At 42.2% G+C, this 19737-nt stretch overlaps 1 protein-coding gene across 2 annotated transcripts in view; it reads right to left on the bottom strand.

The window, feature by feature from the left end:
• Positions 1–19737, bottom strand: part of SHROOM3 (shroom family member 3) — a 333657-nt gene that overhangs the window by 117440 nt on the left and 196480 nt on the right. The gene's annotated exons all lie outside the window — the stretch shown is intronic.

Raw genomic sequence — 19737 nt, 5'->3', positions numbered from 1 at the left:
AAAGACACATACACTGAAAACTGTATAGTCACTGATGAAAGAAATTGTAGAAGACATAAATAAGTTGTAAGATATTCTGTACTCATGTAGTGGAAAAATTAATAAAATTAATATTGTAACATTTCCATATTACTTAAAGCCACTGATAGATTCAATGCAATCTCTATCAAAATTCAATTGGTATTTTTCATAGAAATAGACCAAATAATCCTAAAATTGTATGGAACCACAAAAGACCCCAAATAGACAAAGTAAGAGAAGGACAATCATCATCACACTTGATGATTTTAAACTATATTACAAAGCTATTACCATAGCATATAATATACTATAATCAAAACAGCATGATATTGGCATAAAAATAGACACACAAAGGAACAAAATAGCAAGTTCAGAAATAAACCCACGCATATATGGTCAATTAATTTGTGACAAAGAGCCATGAATATAGAGTACAAAAGAAAAATCTCTTCCATAAATGTTGAGAAAACTGGACAGGCACATGCCAAAGAATATGACTGGATCAGTATCTTACACCGTACACAAAAATCAACTCAAAATGGACTAAAGACTAGAACATAAGACCTAAATCATAAAACTCTGAGAAGAAAACATAGGGGGCAAGCTCCTTCACATCAGTATGGCAATGATTTTTAGATTTGACACCCAAAGCAGAAAAAAACAAGCAGAACTACATCAAAGTAAAAATCTATACAGCAAAGGAAGCCACCAACAAAATTAAACGACAACCTATGGAATGGGAGAAAATATTTGCAAATCATAGATCGGATAAGTGATTAATATCCAAAATATATGAAGAAATCATACAACTCAATAGTAAAAATCCCAAACAATCCAGTTAAAAAATGGGCAGAGGGTCTTCCCTGGTAGTCCAGTGGCTAAGTCTTCATGCTCCCAATGCAGGGGGCTCAGGTTTGATCTCTGATCAGGGTAGAAGTCCCCACATGCCACAGCTAAAGACCCCGCATGCCACAGTGAAGACGGAGGATCCTGAATGCAGCAACTAAGACCCAGCCCAGCCAAATATATAAATAAATAGTTTTTTTTCACATGGGCAGAGAAACTGAACAGATATTTTTCTAAAGACATACATATTGCCAATAGTACATGGAACAATGCTAAGTATCACTAATTATCAGGAAAGTACAAATCAAAACCACAGTGAGATCTCTTCACATCTGTTAGAGTAGCAGTGTGGAGGTCCCTTAAAAATTTTAAATAGAGCTACCATAGGATCCAGCAATTCTACATGTAGGTGTTTATCTGAAAAGAGATGAAGGCACTAACTTTAAAAGATACCTGCATGTCCATGTTCACTGTAGCATTATTTACAAGAGCCAAAGGAGGAAAGCAATCTAAGCGTCCACCAATGGATGAATGGATTAAGAAGCTTTGTACATACACACAGTGGAATATCATTCAGCCAGAAAAAAGAAGGAAAACCTGCCTTTTGTGACAACATGGATGGACCTTGAGGGAATCATGCCAAATGAAATAAGTAAGATGGAGAAACAAATATTATATAATTATATAATCTCATTTATATATGAAATCTTAAAAAAAAAACACCTCATAGATACAGAGAACAAATTGGTGATTGCTATACACAGGGAATGGGGGTCTGGGATGAGCAAAATGGGTGAAAGTAATCAAAAGGTACAAAATTATAAATATAAAATAATTAAGTGCTGGAGATGTGACATACTGCATAGTGACTTAGTTAACAATACTATATTGTGTACTGGAAAGTTGCTAAGAGAAAAATAAAACTTAAAAGTTCTCATCACAAGAAAAGAATTGTATCAATGTGTGGTGATGAATGTCAGCTAAACTTATTGTGATTATTTCATAAAATATACATATATCAAATCATTATGTTGTACACCTAAAACTAATACAATGTTATATGTCTATTTAAATTTTTTAAAATGCTCACTTTTAACTCAGGATTTATTTTATGTCAGATGAGGAATCAATTGTCAATTAATCTTATATGTACACTACTTTTTATCATTATCATTTTGATATATTTATGGATCATTTTATCTAATTTGCAAGAAAAGTTAGTTTATCTTTCATGACATTATCTTATATTTGTGTAATACATTTTCCCCAAGAAGTTCAAAGGATTTTTCTCAAAACTTCTCACTGGTTTTGATTGAAGCCCCAGGATCTGGGCAAAAGGCTGATTTCCATTGCCCTAGTTTTCATTAAAAATCATTTTGCTTTCTCTTGGTATTTGATGAGAGAAGCAGCTCTTTGATTTGGGGGATCTTTTTAAAATTGACTTTGTTCTTTTTTAATCCCAACTGCTCCAGGCATCATTAGCTCATCTTAATAGAAGTTTCCATTTCCTTTTATCCCTTTGAGCTTGGATTCCAATGTCCTGAAAGCAGCACCTTTTAATTGGCCTGGAAAAGGTCACCGTTTCAAGGAAAGGAAGCCATATCATACTTTCCAGAGTCAATGAGGGTCTCTGAGATCAGACAGGGATGGTTGCAGAGGGTGAATTCACCCTCCAGCAAATGTCTAGGTGGCATGTGATTACCTCCTGAACATTTTCAATGTAATGAAAATTACATATACACACTCTCATTTCAACACATTCCCTGATACAATTAATAAGCCTTTATTTAAAATTCATTTGTCTTTAAGATTTTGTTCTCCTTTTTTAGTTTAGCCAGTGGCTAAGGGGCTGTGTTAATTTGGACAGTGGTTTCCTTATATGGAATAACTTTCAGTGACACTCTCCTATACAGACACCCCAATCATATGCTTTTTAGAAAATGATACAAGGACATCTAATGTATTCTCCTAATAAAAGGGCATCTAATGTATATATCTGATGTATTCTCCGCCTTCAGGAACTCCCTACCACATGTTGTCTTGTATATTATAACAGTAATTTCTCCAAAGTCTAAAGTGTAATCAAATCTTACATATACATGGACATAGTTTACCATCAAAGAAAGTTTTTGAGGGAAGCCTACCTGATTACTTTACTTTCTTCTAGTGTTACAAAAGCTAATCTGGATCTAGAGTGGGTACCTAAATCCTGCAGTGGAGGAGGAGGTAGTAAACCTTTCAAGGATCTGAAAGAATTCAGAAACTTGACTCCACCAGGGCAGCAATAAGGAAGGGAGGGGGAGAGCTGTTGAAAAAATCCTAGTCTTTAAGGGGCTAGCCTTCCACTTCAAAGACTCACCGATGTAAAGAAATACTCTACAATATTTCATCTCTTTAATTATCAAGACACTCTTAAGAACGTTCAGTATTTGGTACCTGAGGAGTCATTACTCAGACACGAAAATTAAGCATTATTATTTCCACACAATTCCTATCTTACAGATGGATCATGGATACATATTATGGAAAAGTAGTATATTAGAAGGATGATACAATACACAATATACCTACAACACATCTAAAAATCTAGGTCCATGGGTTTCTTTTTTCTATGTTATTAAAAAAAATAAATTGATAAAGTGATTTTTTTAAAAACGTACTTTCCAGAATAAAGTTCCTTAGTTCCCCTTCTTTTGAAGAATTGGGTGGAATTCTAAGTTGAGTGAACCTAATAGAAGTGGACCATTAAGAACAAGATAAAAAACTGTCCTCATCTAGGTTTCGCTGAGGCACTGTGTTTTGTTACATTCACCCAAAAAAGAGAGTGACATGGACATTTCGGAACACAATCAAGAAAGAGAGACCTTAACAGCCCAGATCTCTAGATCATGACACGGAAATAACAGGTGAAGGAATTAAAAACTAACTGAACTAAACCTAGAAAAGATTTGGCAGAAAAATGTTAACTGTCCTCAAAAGGTCAGAAGATGGTGAAATGGAAAAACCATTCAATACCTTCTATTTGGTTCAAGAAGGATGAAAGGACTGAAGTTATGATAGAATTAGTAAAAAGAAGAATACCACTGTAATTTGAAGTGGTCCGCAAATGAAATCATGTGCTTTGGTACTTAGGGGTTCACTTTCCCAGACGGTGTTCAAGTAGAGGCTAGCATATCACTCTAGTGAGCTGCTGTAAAATGCATGAGACAAGAAACTGAACTGCCTGGATTTTCAGTTTCCTTCTAACCCTCAAGTTCTATGAAAACGCCTGCCTTGGGGAAGATTATTTGATGCAACAAAATCAGGTACAGCCAAATAATTCAAATACTAATGGTTTCAGGGGTCCAGAGTGTAGGATTTATCCTGTGTTGTCTTTCGTAGGCTTTCCCACCACAAAGCTGAAGTTATTTTATTCCATTAAAATAGACTGAATGTTAAACCAGTCTGCTTGCCTTGTGCGTGTGTGCTATGTTGCTTCAGTCAAGTCTGACTCTGTGCGACTCTATGGATCATAGCCCACAAGGCTCCTCTGTCCCTTGGATTCTCCAGGCAAGATTACTGGAGTGGGTTGCCACGTCCAACTCCAGGGGATCTTCTCTACCCAGGGACTGAACTCCCATCTCTTATGTCTCCTGCATTGGTAGGTGGGTTCTTTACCACTAGTGCCACCTGGGAAGCCCGTACTTGACAAAGCAAAACAACAAAGTCCTCTTAAGGATGCTCCACCGAGACTGTTTATCTACACTCGTCTACTTAAATTGGCTCTTCTGAAATGTCTGTGTGGGTTTTGTCGGGAGGAGGGATGCAGGCTTTATGCAGCCAGTCATGTCACTCAGTTGGGATGTGGGGGTTTCTCCACTCCCCCAAAGAGCCTTCAGCAGCTCTTCCCTCAGGGCCTCCACCAGCAGGGGAGGAACTAAATGAGGCTTGAGCCCTAAGAAGCATCATCTGACTGTTGAGAGGCAGTGGGTCAAATCCAGACCACCTAGTGACCTACAGGGAGGGGATGAAGAGAGAAACAGCAGAAAGGGAGGTGTTTCTTCAACAACTCCCTCTTCATGCTGGTATTTGTGAAGTGTTAGTCAACTCAGTTGTATCTGACTTTTGTGACCGCACAAGCTATAGCCTGCCAGGCTCTTCTGGCCATGGGATTCTCCAGGCAAGAATCCTGGAGTGGGTAGCCATTTCCCTTCTCTGGGCCTTCTGTATTGCAGGCAGATGCTTTACCATCTGAGCCACCACTTCACAGGTATTTGTGAAGTGCATCATAAAGACAAGAAACAGAGCTCATCTTTACCAACTCTTACTCCACAATAGACCTCCACATGATGCTCCAGAGACCACTTCATATTAATCCATTTAGGTAAAAGACTTGTAAAAGAGATAAAGAGATGGTGTGTTGCTAAAATACACTTAAAGAGCCAGAGTTCAAGTTCTGACTTTCTAGTTTCTAATCTTGAGCAAGTAAATTCCTTAACCTCTCCAGGTCTCAGTCTCCTCATCTATAAAATGGGACTAGGAATAGTGGCTTGCTCTCCGTGAGTACTAGATAAATGATAGCTCCTGTTACGCTCACAGAAACAGAAAATTGAGTCCCTCCTGAACTTGCCTCTCCTTGAGTCCTGTCCAAGACACAAACAACAGCAGCATTGAGCTAAGAATCTAGGTCACATCAGACCTGTGGTTCTGCTGATTGGAAAATAACACGAACCCAGACTGGGGCGTGCTGAAAGGGAAAGTGAATCTTTTAAAGTGAACTTTTAAAGGAAAATAAAATGAAACTGTATTTTCTGACATGGAGAGGTGTCCAAAATTATTAAATGAAAATGCCTGTTAGAGAACAATGTGATCATCTGTTGGAAATCTGTTAATATTAACATAAAAAATGGTAACACATCAGCATCTATAAAAGAGAAGGGCTGGAGGAATTTCCACCCAACAATGGATAATGATTTGGGGAGCAATTTAGGATTACAAGGGACATTCACTCTATATCTATTATCTGCTATATCTGTTTATAAAGAACATTATGTATTTTTAAATCAGGAAAATCAATGTTTAAAAAGAAAAAGCATACTATCCTATTACAGATTTTACATTGTACAGTATACTGATCACCTTATACTGGAACAGGTAATTATAATGAGATAAACAAGTACAGGAAATGCTTCTCTATTCTTTCAAAATGACAACACACATGCATTTTAGAACCTCTTTCATCATACCACGAGTCCACCCATGAGCCTGTTAAGTAGGTATTTGCGGTTAACACTGTGAGCGGTGCTGCCTTCCATCCTGGTCTGAATCCTGGCTCTCTGTCTTCGTAACCGGATGACCTTGGGCAAGTTCCTTAACCACTGTGCCTCAGTAACTTGGCCTGTCAAATGGGCCAACTGTAGTACCTCAATGGGGTATTGTAGGTATGAATTGAGATACTCTAGGAAGCACTAAATAAAGAGTTTGGCTGTCACTATTTTATTCCTCATTTAGAGAAAATTTTGGATTCCAATGATACCTTTATCTCAAACAAAACAGCAAACCTCCCAGAATCCTGATATTCATCCCCAGTGGTGCCTCTGTAAGACCGGGATTTTATCACTTAATTCATAGACTGTTGCTGTTATCTTCCTATGTAGGCTTCTTACCCCAACAGATCTTTCCTGGAACTGATGGATTCAGCTCTTTTGAGCTTTCCTGCTATCTCTTACGGTTTGGCTTACATGGCTGCAGTAGCTTCCCACTGTTGAAAGCTTAAATGCCAAACATCTTCATCTGTCCCTTCATACACTGGCTTCATCCTTCCTTACATATATACAATTTTTTTTTCAGATTTTTTTCTATTATAGGTCATTACAAGATATTGGGTATAATTTCCTGTGTTATACGTTGGTCCTTGCTATTTAGCTATTTTGTAGATGTTAGTGTGAATCCAAATTCCAAGTGTTAATTCCAAATTCCTAATTTATCTCTCCATCTCACATCGTACCTTTCTTATCTGTGACACAGTATTTCTAATACAAACCCTCTGCTTCAGCCACACTGAGAACCATAAGAGCACCCCTGATTCTGAGCCTTTGCCACAGACCATTGTTCACCCCCTCACCTCTTAACCACCTCAGCTCAAGATTCCAGCCAGTAATACTAGATTCAAGAAAGCTGGCCTCTCACAGCCACGGTTACCTCTATCTTGAAATCCTAGAGCACCTGACATCCTGGTCCACACTCTCACTGGAAACTCAATTATAGTCACCGAGGCAGGTATCATATGTAAATTCGACAAGAATTTATGGATCAGACTTTGGGAATTCAGAGATGAAGAACACAAAGTCCCTATCCTCACTGAGCCCATGTTCTGTTAGAGAAGATAGAAAGTAAGCGAATGATCGTTTGGCCATGAGTGGCCACGTGCTTTGTCAGAGGCATACGCAAGGTACAACGGTGGCCCAGAGGCCATAGTAGTAGTGTTCGTTGCTCAGTCATGTCCGACTCTTTGCGACCCCATGGATTGCAGCCCGCCAAGCTTCTCTGTCCATGGAATTTTCCAGGCAAGAATACTGGAAGGGGTTGCCATTCCCAAAGACAGTTCAGTTCAGTCGCTCAGTCGTGTCCAACTCTCCGCGACCCCATGAATCACAGCACGCCAGGCCTCCCTGTCCATCACCAACTCCAGGAGTTCACTCAAACTCATGTCCATCGAGTCGGTGATGCCATCCAGCCATCTCATTCTCTGTTGTCCCCTTCTCCTCCTGCCCCCAACCTTTCCCAGCATCAGAGTCTTTTCCAGTGAGTCAACTCGTCGCATGAGGTGGCCAAAGTATTGCAGTTTCAGCCTCAGCATCAGTCCTTTCAATGAACACCCAGGATTGTCCCAAAGACAGAGACAACCACAAAAGAACGAATCAACATTAAGGCCTTGACGTGTGTGGCTTCTCTTTCTCTCTCCCAAGCAAATCTGTCCTTCCTCCGATCAAAAGCACGGAGCTGGACCTGAAGTGTGTTAAGATCCTGCCCTACTTAAGGTACCAAAATGACAGGCTCTGACTGGTTTCTCCTCTCTGGTACCAGCCTCTCCCTGGAGTATACTTCCACCTTCCCTGCTACTCAGTTCACCTCTGTCTGCCTATTCATTTGTTTAAAATGTGAACCAACTGGTCAAGCACAGTAATCTAATTCTGCATTTGGTCTGGGGCCAATGTATTGAGGGCATTCAGTAAATAATGGTGCTCGGTGTGCCTTTCCTAGGTCCTGGCTATGTAGGTCTGAGACGGCGCTGGGATCCTAGGTGGCAAGCTCGAGAGAGATGGTGGATGAAGGGTGGTAGAGGTCTGGAGGCCACGAAGGCAAATTTGTTCTGATAGTCTGACGCAGAGATTATACAGCTGTGGGGCCTGAAGTGAAACTTACACATGCAAATATTATTCTACTGAGTGTGTTAGGGTGTGACCTTCCTGACATGATTTTCCCAGATTCAATCTGGGTAAAAGTACATCAAGGCCTTACTCCCTATGAGCACACAGACCAGTGTTTACTTGCCTTCATTAAGGGAATTCTCTTTCCTGTGAGTGGGTGGTTCTGGGAGGGGCAAGGCAGGAGACTCTGTTGGATTATCTGGGCAGTCCCAAGGGAGGAAGAGCATGAAGAAGACAGGAAATCCTCAGAATAGAATTTCCTTGACAATTTGTGTCCACCTAACCATCAATCCATTCATTCTTCTTATCTATCTACCAAGGGATTGGTGGTGAAGCTATAAAGATGAATAATATAAGTCCTCCTGGTTCAAGGGAGATACTCAAGAAATATTTATGGAATTAATGATTTAAGAGTATGCATTAGTTTTACTTTGATTACCATTTCCTACTGGAGAACATTCTGTACTTTCTGTATGCCACATGTGATCAGCTCATAGTTAACAGAGGCATTACAGCCTGCATAAAAAGATCTTCCAGTAGATCCCCTACATTCTTGAACTTAGATCCCAAATTGCCTTATTTTTAATTTTCTTCCCTACTGTCTTCTCCCAGTCTCCATTTATGATTCCACTGCCTGACCTACTGTTTGGCTTCTCCAGGCTTCTGAATGATAATTCAAATACTGATTGCTTTCAGGCTACACTGGCTGTTTCAACTTTGCCTCTAGCTCTCCCTTCTAAGCCCAATTGTCTTAGACAGCAGGGGGCTGGAGAGAAGTCAAGGGAGTTGGCTCCAGGTTCTAGCTAGATCACCTGGCTTGAGGGCAATCTGGCTTGTCTGGCTGCATCTCCCATTCTCCGTCTGTAGAATGGTGATGAGGCCAAATGGCCCAGGGATCGAGCAAGGGTTGGTGAGCTCATAGCTGGAAGGGATGATGTATCCAAGAACAAAGCAATATCATGAGGTGAAATTCTGATTTTATGGTTCATCAATACCAAGTCTCATACTGTTTCTGGCTTTTCTGCTTCTGTGATTTTTGGCACGTGACTTCTAAGGAAGACGTCCGGATAACAAGCACAACTCGTCTTCTCAAGCACAGACTCCCATATATAGAATGGACTTGGCACAAATTGGAACACCCGGGTGTAGCTGGCTGCTAATCAAACACTGCCAGCAGGTGAACAAGAACAGCACCTGATTTGGAGAAGCACTTCTGAGGTGGGAGAACATTTTCTAAAGTGTCACTCAGAGCTGGATTCAATTAAACTACAAGTTTGAAAAGAACTCATGTTACAAAATGAGAAATCTCTCTTGATGCTTAAAGATGCAGAATCTCAGCAGATTACAGCTACCACAAAAAAAAAGACAAAAACCACACACACACACAAAGACACCAATGAATTATTTTGTTTCCCCTGCAGAGTATACAAAACAGATTCTTTGATCGTGAAATGTGGAGTCCCTCTAAAAGAAAACTCCCTTTTCTATCTGATTGTAATAATCTGGCAGCAGACAAATATGTTAGTGATGTACACAAAAGAGCAGCTAAAATCCAAAACAAATACTGCTCTCATAAGTGGAATAGCAATTGGCAAAAATCAATGTCCAGTGGAGTATGGACAACTGTAGCTGTTCCTCTATTGCAATGTTTAAGCTTAAGAAGGAACAAGCAGCTATTTAAAAAAAAAAAAAGAAAATTTCCAGAAACAGAATTCTTCTCGAGGAAAGGCCACTTAACCTAAAATCATCCCCCAGGTTGCTGGAAGATGCATTCAACACCCATGTTCGTCTTGTATGCCATGCAATACTTTCGATTTACCTAATGGAAGAAGTAAGAGTACTTTCTGCTGTATTACTGCCTTCACATTCGCCACCTCTCCCCAGAAGCCCTCACGGAGGAAAGTTGGCTAATAGGAAACAGAGGCCAAGGGCTGCCCTCACTTACGGATTTTGCCGCCTTCTCGAGTTTTGGGTCCCAAGCCTGGGGAACATCAGAGCCAGGCAGCCGCCCTTGTTTAGCACCATATCCGAAACAGGCCAGCAACAAGATTGGGATGGGAGAGGAGGACAGCCCAGAGGGAAGAGGAAGAGGCTCTTACTCACCATCCACTCAGCTGGCACTGGTTCTAAAAACAACAGCACTCCCCCACACAGGAGCACCTCCCCTCTGCCTTGCCTCAGCTCCCATTTGCAGTAACAGGCTCTGCTGTGGGCAAGAAAGGAGAAGAGCTGGACGAGAGGAGCTGGCCAACAGGTGGGAAACAAACCAGAGACCCCAAGCACGTCTCAGAGAAACATTCGTTTCCTTGGGGGCGTGGCGATTCCAGGGGCTTTTCAACAAAATGTAAACCCCTCCAGAGCAGGGTCTGGGGAGTTATACACAGATGGATCAGGTACTCAGTACAGGGCTACGGGATTCTACTTAGCTATAACCAGAACCTCCTGCCAAAGGTGGAAGCAGTTCTTTGAGACCCAAGTTAAGGACGTTTCTGAGACTCCCTTCCCTCAAAAATCTGGCTTCTGGCTGCTTCAAGGGTTGTTGTTGTTTAGGTGTTGTGTCCCAACTCTTTGAGATCCCAAGGACTGTAACCCACCAGGCTCCTCTGTGCATGGGGTTTTTCAGGCAAGAATACTGGAGTGGGTTGCCATTTCCTTCTACAGGGGATCTTCTCGGATCAAGGATTGAACCCGCATCTCCTGCATTGGTAGGCAGATACTTTACCACTGAGCCACCTGGGAAGCCCTGCTTCAGAGGTTCTGCCTTATTCTTTTTCACTCTCTTTCCCTAACGCCCATTCCAGTTTCTACAGAGACAAGGGTTCCTAGGTTCATAGAGTTCTGGGTTGTCTGTGTTACTCATGACCTAATACCCCTCCCTCCTCAAGAGGTTTGGTCACTTTGGGGATTGGCAAAAGCTGTAAAGTCTTCACAAGTAGTAAATACACCATCTCTCTTGATCTGATCCATGGGGACTCATTCCTACAATCAGACTGCAGGGGAAGAAGATCTGAAGGGATCATTTCATTTCTACCTTTTTAAATTTCCTTAAAAATTTTTTTCAGTCATGTAACCTTATTTCCTCAAGGTAATTTTGAAGTTTTGCAGATGAAGATTCAAGAAAATGAGACAGGATGGTCTTCACGGACGACTCATGGTATTTAAAGTGTTGAGCTTACCTGGCCTGGTCCCATTGCATGAAAGACAATTAACCTTTAACTTGATCCCTTGAAAGAATATTTTGACTAAAAGAATTTTTAATTTCTTTAACACTTTTGTCCACCGTATGAAAGCAATCCAAGCACTAAATATAACCAGTGGCCCAGCAATCCAACCAATCTCTTTTTAGGAGTAAATAGAACATGCAATATCAGACAATTCATTTCTGAAGTTTCTATACATTCAGTGCTATTAAAAAAAACTAGGATCAACAAAAGTAGAGCTTGAAGTCTCTCGCTGACTCACCTAACAGGCTTGGCAAAAGCTTTCTCTGACGTTCCCAAGAAGACAGCTTCTTAGGTGTCCAGGTCCCAGTCACTCCACCCAACCTCCAATCCCAGTGCGGGCTAGGGGGTGTTGCCTAGTTCCCCTGGGCTATCCAGATGCCACTCATTGCAGAGATTCAGAGTCATTAAATCCTGCCAGACTTGACCTGGAGACCTGGGAGGGGAAAGGCATTAGAAAAGGCACTGAACCCAGAACCTTGCATACTCCTTTCAAGACTCAACAACACACACTGACTTAGCAAGGTTCCTCCGGTCCCTGGCTTTGATTCATCATCCCCAGGCTTCGTAATGAGGGTGTCTCTCCAGCACAATTGAAAGGTTTTGTCTCACTTCTAATCAAGGACTTCCCACAACCTCTAAAGTTTGGAATCATCCTAGAAAACACAGGTTCATCATTTGGGGCAGAATTTCTACCTTCATAGTTGTTGCTCCTTTATCAGATCTCTCATTGGCCAGTGGAGTGAGTGACTGGGAGGTTGCATCAGCTTCTAAAGCCCTATCCTTCTTCTTAAACTAACATCAACCTCTGTAGAGGCCACCTGGAGAAAGGAAACACTGAATTTCACACAAGAAAAAGAGAGAAGGAGGACTTTCCTGGTGGCCCAGTGGATAAGAATCCGCCTGCCAACACAGGGTACACAAGTTCGATCCCTGGTCCAGATAGAGTCCATATGCCTTGGGGTAACTAAGCCCATGCACCACAACTACTGAACCTGCATGCTACAACTACTGAAGTCTGTGCGCCTATAGTCTGCGTTCCACAACAAGAGAAGCCACAGCAATGAGAAGCCCATGCACTGCAACTAGAGAGTAGCTCCTATTCCTCACAACCAGAGAACAAAAGGCCCAACACCCAAAAATAAAAATTAAAAAAATTAATTTTAAAAAGAGAGAGAGAAGGAGCCTGAGTTATTCAGAGTAGTCTCTTTCTTGAGATGTTTCCTTCCCCAAAACATAATGATACTTCTATTGTCCTCATTTTTGCTACCAAGCCATTCCTGATTACATCACCTGGGTGAGGCCAAGACCTCACACTTTATGTTTTCATTAGACCTAGAAAGACATGCAACACAGAGAGGCCTTCTCTATCATGTGCGTGTGCAAGTGCTGGGCTTCAACGCTTCCAGGGACATTTTTCCATGACTTAGGATAAAGTGAAAGTTGCTCAGTCATGTCCGGCTCTTTGTGACCCCATGGACTCTTCAGTCCATGGAATTCTCTAGGCCAGAATACTGGAGTGGGTAGCCTTTCCCTTCTCCAGGGGATCTTCCCATCCCAAGGCTCGAACCCAGGTCTCCCTCATTGCAGGCAGATGCTTTACCAGCTGAGCCACAAGGGAAGCCCATTCAGAAAAGATGCCCATTCAGAAAAGCACTGTCATATCTTCTTTCTTGTGAAAACTATTGGTTACTTAAATAAAACTGTATATTATATAGAACTATCTTTTTTTTCCCATTCAGGAGTGAATACAAATACTATAATTCTAGGGAAAGTATAGGCAAATGGGATTGCTAGGCAGATTAGGAAAAGTGACTTTAAATTAGTAGTAATTTCAGGGATGAAGTAAAAGCCTGCTTTTGAGTCTCCACCTATATTTCTGTGAAAATAACTACACATGATGTCCATTAAACACTTACTAACTTGTTTCCCCTTGGGTTCCTAATGGTCAGAGTATTTGTTAAACAACAAATGAACTTGCCCCTCAGAATCAAAATTAAATGTTGTACATCTACACTTTCCTTTTGGAAAGCTTTTGGTATTTTTTGACCTGACGGCTAGTAAATGCGATGACTGATGGATTGGTTGCTTTTATTACCTTCCAGACAGACTCTTATTTTAGGTGTGGTCAAAGTGAAAATATGAGGAGTAATAAGCTCATAGGAGTAGTCCTTATCGTCTGAATTAGAACAGCCTAGCAGTCACTGGAAATGCCCAAGACTGGAATTGTTGTTGTTTTAATCTGAAAATGACAACATAGAACACAGCCAACAGGCATGCAGCATTTTATCATGGGTGATGCAGCTTTAATTGGTATGTAGAAGGCATACCTATGGAATTAGTTCTTGGACTATAAGCCAATCAGATCACTTTCAACATTTCTCAATGTTTAGTTTCATCTTATAATTAAGTAACAATGATCATTTCCTGGCAGCTAATGACTGGCTAGAGGAGTTATAAGCTTCATTAGGTTTATAATTTATTAAATTCTAAGCTCTTCCTCTGCAGTGTTTCAAAAAGAGAAAGCAACCTCAAATTCCAAAATGATTAAAGACAACCTCCAACCATATTTCATATGTATAAGTGTTCACTTGTTTGTCAGAGGCTGACTTTATTATTTTCTGAGTTAAAAAAAAAACAACTGTGTGTTATTATATAAGCAGGAAATAATGATGTTGATGTAAATTTGATAGAGATCTATTAACCTATGTTAACACACACATACATGCATACACTAAGACCAAAGTAGAGTGGATAGCTCATGCTTCCTTTAAGATTCTTTTTGTGACAATTTCAAACCCTTGACTATTTATTAATTTGAGCAGTAGCATACTCTTTTATTTCTTGCCCACGTTTTATGCATTATAACTTTTGTGCACTTTTATACCGGCACTGGTTTTATCAAATGTCATCTGCTTTTCTTTTCTGGAATCTCCTTTCCACATGCCTTGTGATAAAGGATGTTGAAGAGCTGGTTTTTGGAGCTTTCAGACTGCCTGAGTTCCAAACTCAAACTGCCATGTAAGCATAGTTTTTGTTATTTGGGTGAGGAGAGCTATAAAATTTGAAATTTTGCTGAAATACAAGCATTTCCCAACTTAAGTACAAACTGTGTTGTAAGATTTCAATGGTAAGTTAGTTACCTGGATTTTAAAGAACGCAGTGTGACCTTATTGAAAGGGGTTATGACAGTCCCTACTTTGTGAGGTAAGGATTCAGTGAGTTATTCTATTACAGCTCTAAAAACACATTCCGTGTGTATGTCTATGTGTGTGTGTGTGTGTGTTCAGTCACCCAGTTATGTCCAACTCTTAGAGACCCCATGGACTATAGCCTGCCAGGCTTCTGTCCATGGAATTTTCCAGGCAAGAATACTGGAGTGGGTTGTCATTTCCTCTTCCACGGGATCCTCCTGACCCAGGGATGCAACCTGGATCTCTTGCGTCTCCTGTGCTGCTGCTGCTGCTGCTAAGTCACTTCAGTCGTGTCCGACTCTGTGCGACCCCATAGATGGCAGTCCACTAGGCTCCCCCATCCCTGGGATTCTCCAGGCAAGAACACTGGAGTGGGTTGCCATTTCCTTCTCCAATGCATGAAAGTGAAAAGTGAAAGTGAAGTCACTCAGTCGTGCCCGACTCTTATGTATTGCAGGCAAATTCTTTACCATTGTCCCACCTGAGAAACTCAAGCAGCACACTAAGTGCTCTGTAAATGCTCGTTTTTCATTATCGTTGCCTCATGTTCTACTTGGTTCTTCTATAGGAAACAGACCCATGTAACTAGTGGAAGGGAAAGTTGCTCAGTCATGTCCTACTCTTTGCAACACCATGGGCTGTATAGTCAATGGAATTCTCCAGTCCAGAACACTGGAGTGGGTAGCCTTTCCCTTCTCCAGGGGATCTTCCCAACCCGGGGATCAAACCCAGGTCTCCCGTAATGCAGGCAGATTCTTTACCAGCTGAGCCACCAGGGAAGCCCAAGGATAATTAGGAGTAGCATGGATAATATCAGGGTGGCTCCATGAAAGCTTAATCCCCCCGAGCAGACACTGTAGGTCAAATTTCCTAGGAACGTATATTAGTTTTGATTCACCATTCTAAAACCTGAGACACAGAGACTTTCTGAGGAGGGCATGGCACCCCACTCCAGTACTCTTGCCTGGAAAATCCCATGGACGGAGGAGCCTGGTAGGCTGCAGTCCATGGGGTCGCTAAGGGTCGGACACGACTGAGCATCTTCACTTTCACTTTTCACTTTCATGCACTGGAGAAGGAAATGGCAACCCACTCCAGTGTTCTTGCCTGGAGAATCCCAGGGATGGGGGAGCCTGGTGGGCTGCCGTCTATGGGGTCGCACAGGGTCGTACACGACTGAAGTGACTTAGCAGCAGCAGCAGCAGCAGCAGGAGACTCTCTAGTAATCTTAGTAATGGTCCTGCCTCATGACAAAATCCCCAGCTAAAATGGTCATAGAAACCATCCATGTTAATACTGAGTGAAGTAAGTCAGGCAGAGAAGCAGAAGTATCATGTGATATCCGTTATATGTAGAATCTAAAACCAAATGATACAAAATGAACTTGCTTTCAAAACAGAAAGATACAGAGATCAAATTTATGGTTGCTGGAGGGAACCATAAAGGGATCCCAAGAGATGATCACAAAGCACCGAGCTTGGCAAACAGAATGATGTGACTGTGAGAGGAGCAGTGGCAAAGGAGTGCTGAGGGTGAAAGCTGGGTTGAAGAGAGAACAGGAGATGATAAAAGGTTTGGATGGACATGTACACACTGCTATATTTAAAGTGGATAACCGACAAAGACCTATTGTATATATAACACAGGGAACTCTGCTCGATGTTATGTGGCAGTGGGGATGGGAAGGGAGTTTGGGAGAGAATGGATATATGTATATACATGGCTGAGTCCCTTCACTGTTTACCTGAAACTATCACAACAATGTTAATTGGCTACGTGTGCGTGTTAGTAGCTCAGTCATGTCCGACTCTTTGTGACCCCACGGACTGTAGCCCACCAGGCTTCTCTGTCCATGGAATTTTCCAGGCTATACCCCAATACAAAATAAAAGCTTTTTTAAAATGTGGCAAATCTTCAATAAATGTTGTGTGCATGTGTGCTAAGTCGCTTCAGTCACGTTAACTCTTGGCGACCCTATGGACCATAACCCTCCAGACTCCTCTGTCCGCTGGATTCTCCAGGGAAGAATACTGGAGTGGGTTGCAATGCCTTCCTCCAGATGATCTTCCCAACTCAAGGAGAGAAGTTCCAAAAAACTAAAGAAAGAAACCATCCATGTGGATACACTGATCACTTTATCATCTCCTGTTCTCTCTTCGACCCACTGCAGTCCAGCTTTCACCCTCAGCACTCCTTTGCCACTGCTCCTCTCACAGTCACATCATTCTGTGTGCCAAGGTCAGTGCTTTGTGATCATCTCCTGGGATCCCTTGGCAGCAGCATTCAAAACACATGACTGTTCGCTCCTTGGGAAATACTGTCCTTTCTCGACTTCCACAACACCGCACCCTACTGAGTTTTGCCTCCCTCCAATTCACCGACAGTTGCTTCTCACTTGCTTTTGCTGAGTCCTCCTCCTCCCAAGCTTGCTGTGCCTGGGGGTTTAGTCTTTACATCTTTTCTCTAGTTACACTCTCTGATGAATGAATCAGGTCCTGTGACTTTAAACAAACACTTTTTATATGTGGATGACTCTCAGCTTTCTCTTCTCAGCTCGGACCTCTCCCCTGGACTCCAAGTTCTTACATACAACTACCTACCCAGATATCTGATTGGCTGATCAAAAATTCTATGTTTGAAAGGACTTCCCTGGTGGTCCAGGGGCTAGAGACTCCACATCCCCAATGCAGGGGGCCCAGGTTTGATCCCTGGTCAGGGAACTCGATCCCATATGTCACAACTAAGAGTCCACATGCCACAACTAAAAGACCCTGAGCGCCACAACCAAGACCTGGGACAGTCAAATAAATAAATATGTTTAAAAATAAGTTTGAAATAGAACTCTTGCTTCTGCTATTCCCTGGCACGCCCACCGCTATCCTCCAAAACTGCTGCTTTCCAGCTTTCTCCATCTTAATTCCTTCCTTTAACTTTTTATTCAGTCCCTCAGTAGGTTGCGTGCATGCATGTATGCATGCTAAGTTGCTTCTGCTGCTGCTGCTGCTGCTAAGTCGCTTCAGTCGTGTCCGACTCTGTGCGACCCCATAGACGGAAGCCCACCAGGCTCCTCCGTCCTGGGATCCTCCAGGCAAGAGTACTGGAGTGGGCTGCCATTGCTCAGTCATGTCCAAATCTTGTAGCCCACCAAGCTCCTCTGTCTATGGGATTCTCCAGGCAAGAGTACTGGAGTGGGTTGCCAAGCCCTCCTCCAGGGGATGTTCCCGACCCCGGGATTGAACTTACATCTCCTGTGGCTTCTGCATTGCAGGCAGATTCTTTAACCACTGAGCCACCAGGGAAGCCCCTCCGTAGGTTAAGTGATGCTATCTCAGATATCTGTCTTCAATCTCAACACTTCAGCCATCTCCACGTCTACCATCCTAGAATAAGCTACTACCACACCCTTAGATAAGTATAATAGCATCCTCATTGGTCTCCCTGTGCCTACACGTGACCTTATATAGTCTAATCCTAAGAAAGGAATCTCAGTGTTATTTGAAAGAAATCAATTAAAAAAATTTGTTTTCTGACATGTACACACTGCTATGGGCTTCTCTGGGGACTCAGCGGTAAAGAATCTTCCTGCCAATGCAGAAGATGCAGTTTGATCTCTGGGTCGGGAAGATCCCCTGAAGAAGGAAATGGCAACCCACTCTAGTATTCTTGCCTGGGAAATCCCATAGACAGAGGAGCCTGGTGGGCTACACCTCATGGGATTGCAAACAGTCAGACATGACTGGGCAACTAAACAACAACAAACTGCTGCATGCATGTGTGCATGCTAAGTCGCTTTAGTCGTGTCCGACCCTTTGTGACCCCATGGACTGTAGCCCACCAGGCTCCTCTGTCCAAGGGACTCTCCAAGCGAGAATAATGGAGTGGGTTGCCATCCCCTTCTCCAGTGGATCTTCCTGACCCAGGGACTGAATCTAGATCTCCCTCACTGCAGGTAGATTCTGTACCATCCAAGCCACCAAAGAAGCCCTAATACACTGCTATATTTATTATTTGTTTATTTTTGGCTGTGCTGAGTCTTCGTTGCTACATGCGGGTTTTCTCTAGAAATACCTTACCTATCTTATTTACCACTGCATGTCCCATACAGAGGGAAACGCCTGGCTGGTGGTGGGTACGCTATAAATATCTGTAGAATGAATGAATCATTTCTAAGTGTACAAGCAGTTAGCGGGGGCAACGCTTTAGTTGTGGCTCATGGGCTCAGTGGCTCCAAGGCCTGTGGAATCTTCCCAGAGAACCCACATCCCCTGCACTGGCAGGTGAATTCTCATCCACTGGCCACCAGGGAAGTCCCTTAAAGAAATCTATTTGATAATATTATTGCCTTGCATATAATCCTCCAATGGCCTCCTGCTACACTTGCACCACAATTCAGTTCCTTACTGGGGCCTATGGGACCCTTCACCAAGTGGCCCCAGCCTACATTGTTCACGATGCTTCAGCCATACTGGCCTTTCATTTCCTTCAACAACCTAAGATTGTTCCCACCTCAAGTCCCTCGCTCTTGAATTCTCCCCCTGCCTGGAATGCCCCACATCTCCATATGGCAGGTTCCTTCCTCTTATTTAGGTTTTAGTTCAAAATTCATCTGGCCCGCTCTGACCCTCAGACCTCAAGGAGCCCACCAGTCTCTATCAAATGACCCTGTTCTATTTTTTCCACAGCACAAATTACTATCTGGAATTATCTTCTCCACTTACTTGTTTACTTGTCTATTATCTACGTGATCCCATGAGAATGTAAGGTCTGTGAAAACAAATACCTTACCTATCTTATTTACCACTGCATTTCCCATACAGAGGGAAATGCCTGCCTTGTAGTGGGTACTCTATAAATACCTGTTGAATGAATGATTGACCTCTAAGTATAAAAGCAGTTTGCAAATTCTATATAATGACCCAATGGAATTCAACAACCAATCCAAATAATTTAGGAATTCATCCTAAATCCTTGTAACTGCCACCATCATCTACAGAATACAAACAATAGAGAACCCTATACTGGAGGGAACCTCTGCCCAGGGCACAT

This window comes from Moschus berezovskii, chromosome 5 (genome assembly GCF_049115385.1).
Source record: "Moschus berezovskii isolate FMDL1 chromosome 5, NW_MosBer_1.0, whole genome shotgun sequence".
In the NCBI taxonomy this organism is placed as follows: Eukaryota; Metazoa; Chordata; class Mammalia; order Artiodactyla; family Moschidae; genus Moschus; species Moschus berezovskii.
This window is presented reverse-complemented; position numbering and strand designations above follow the sequence as displayed.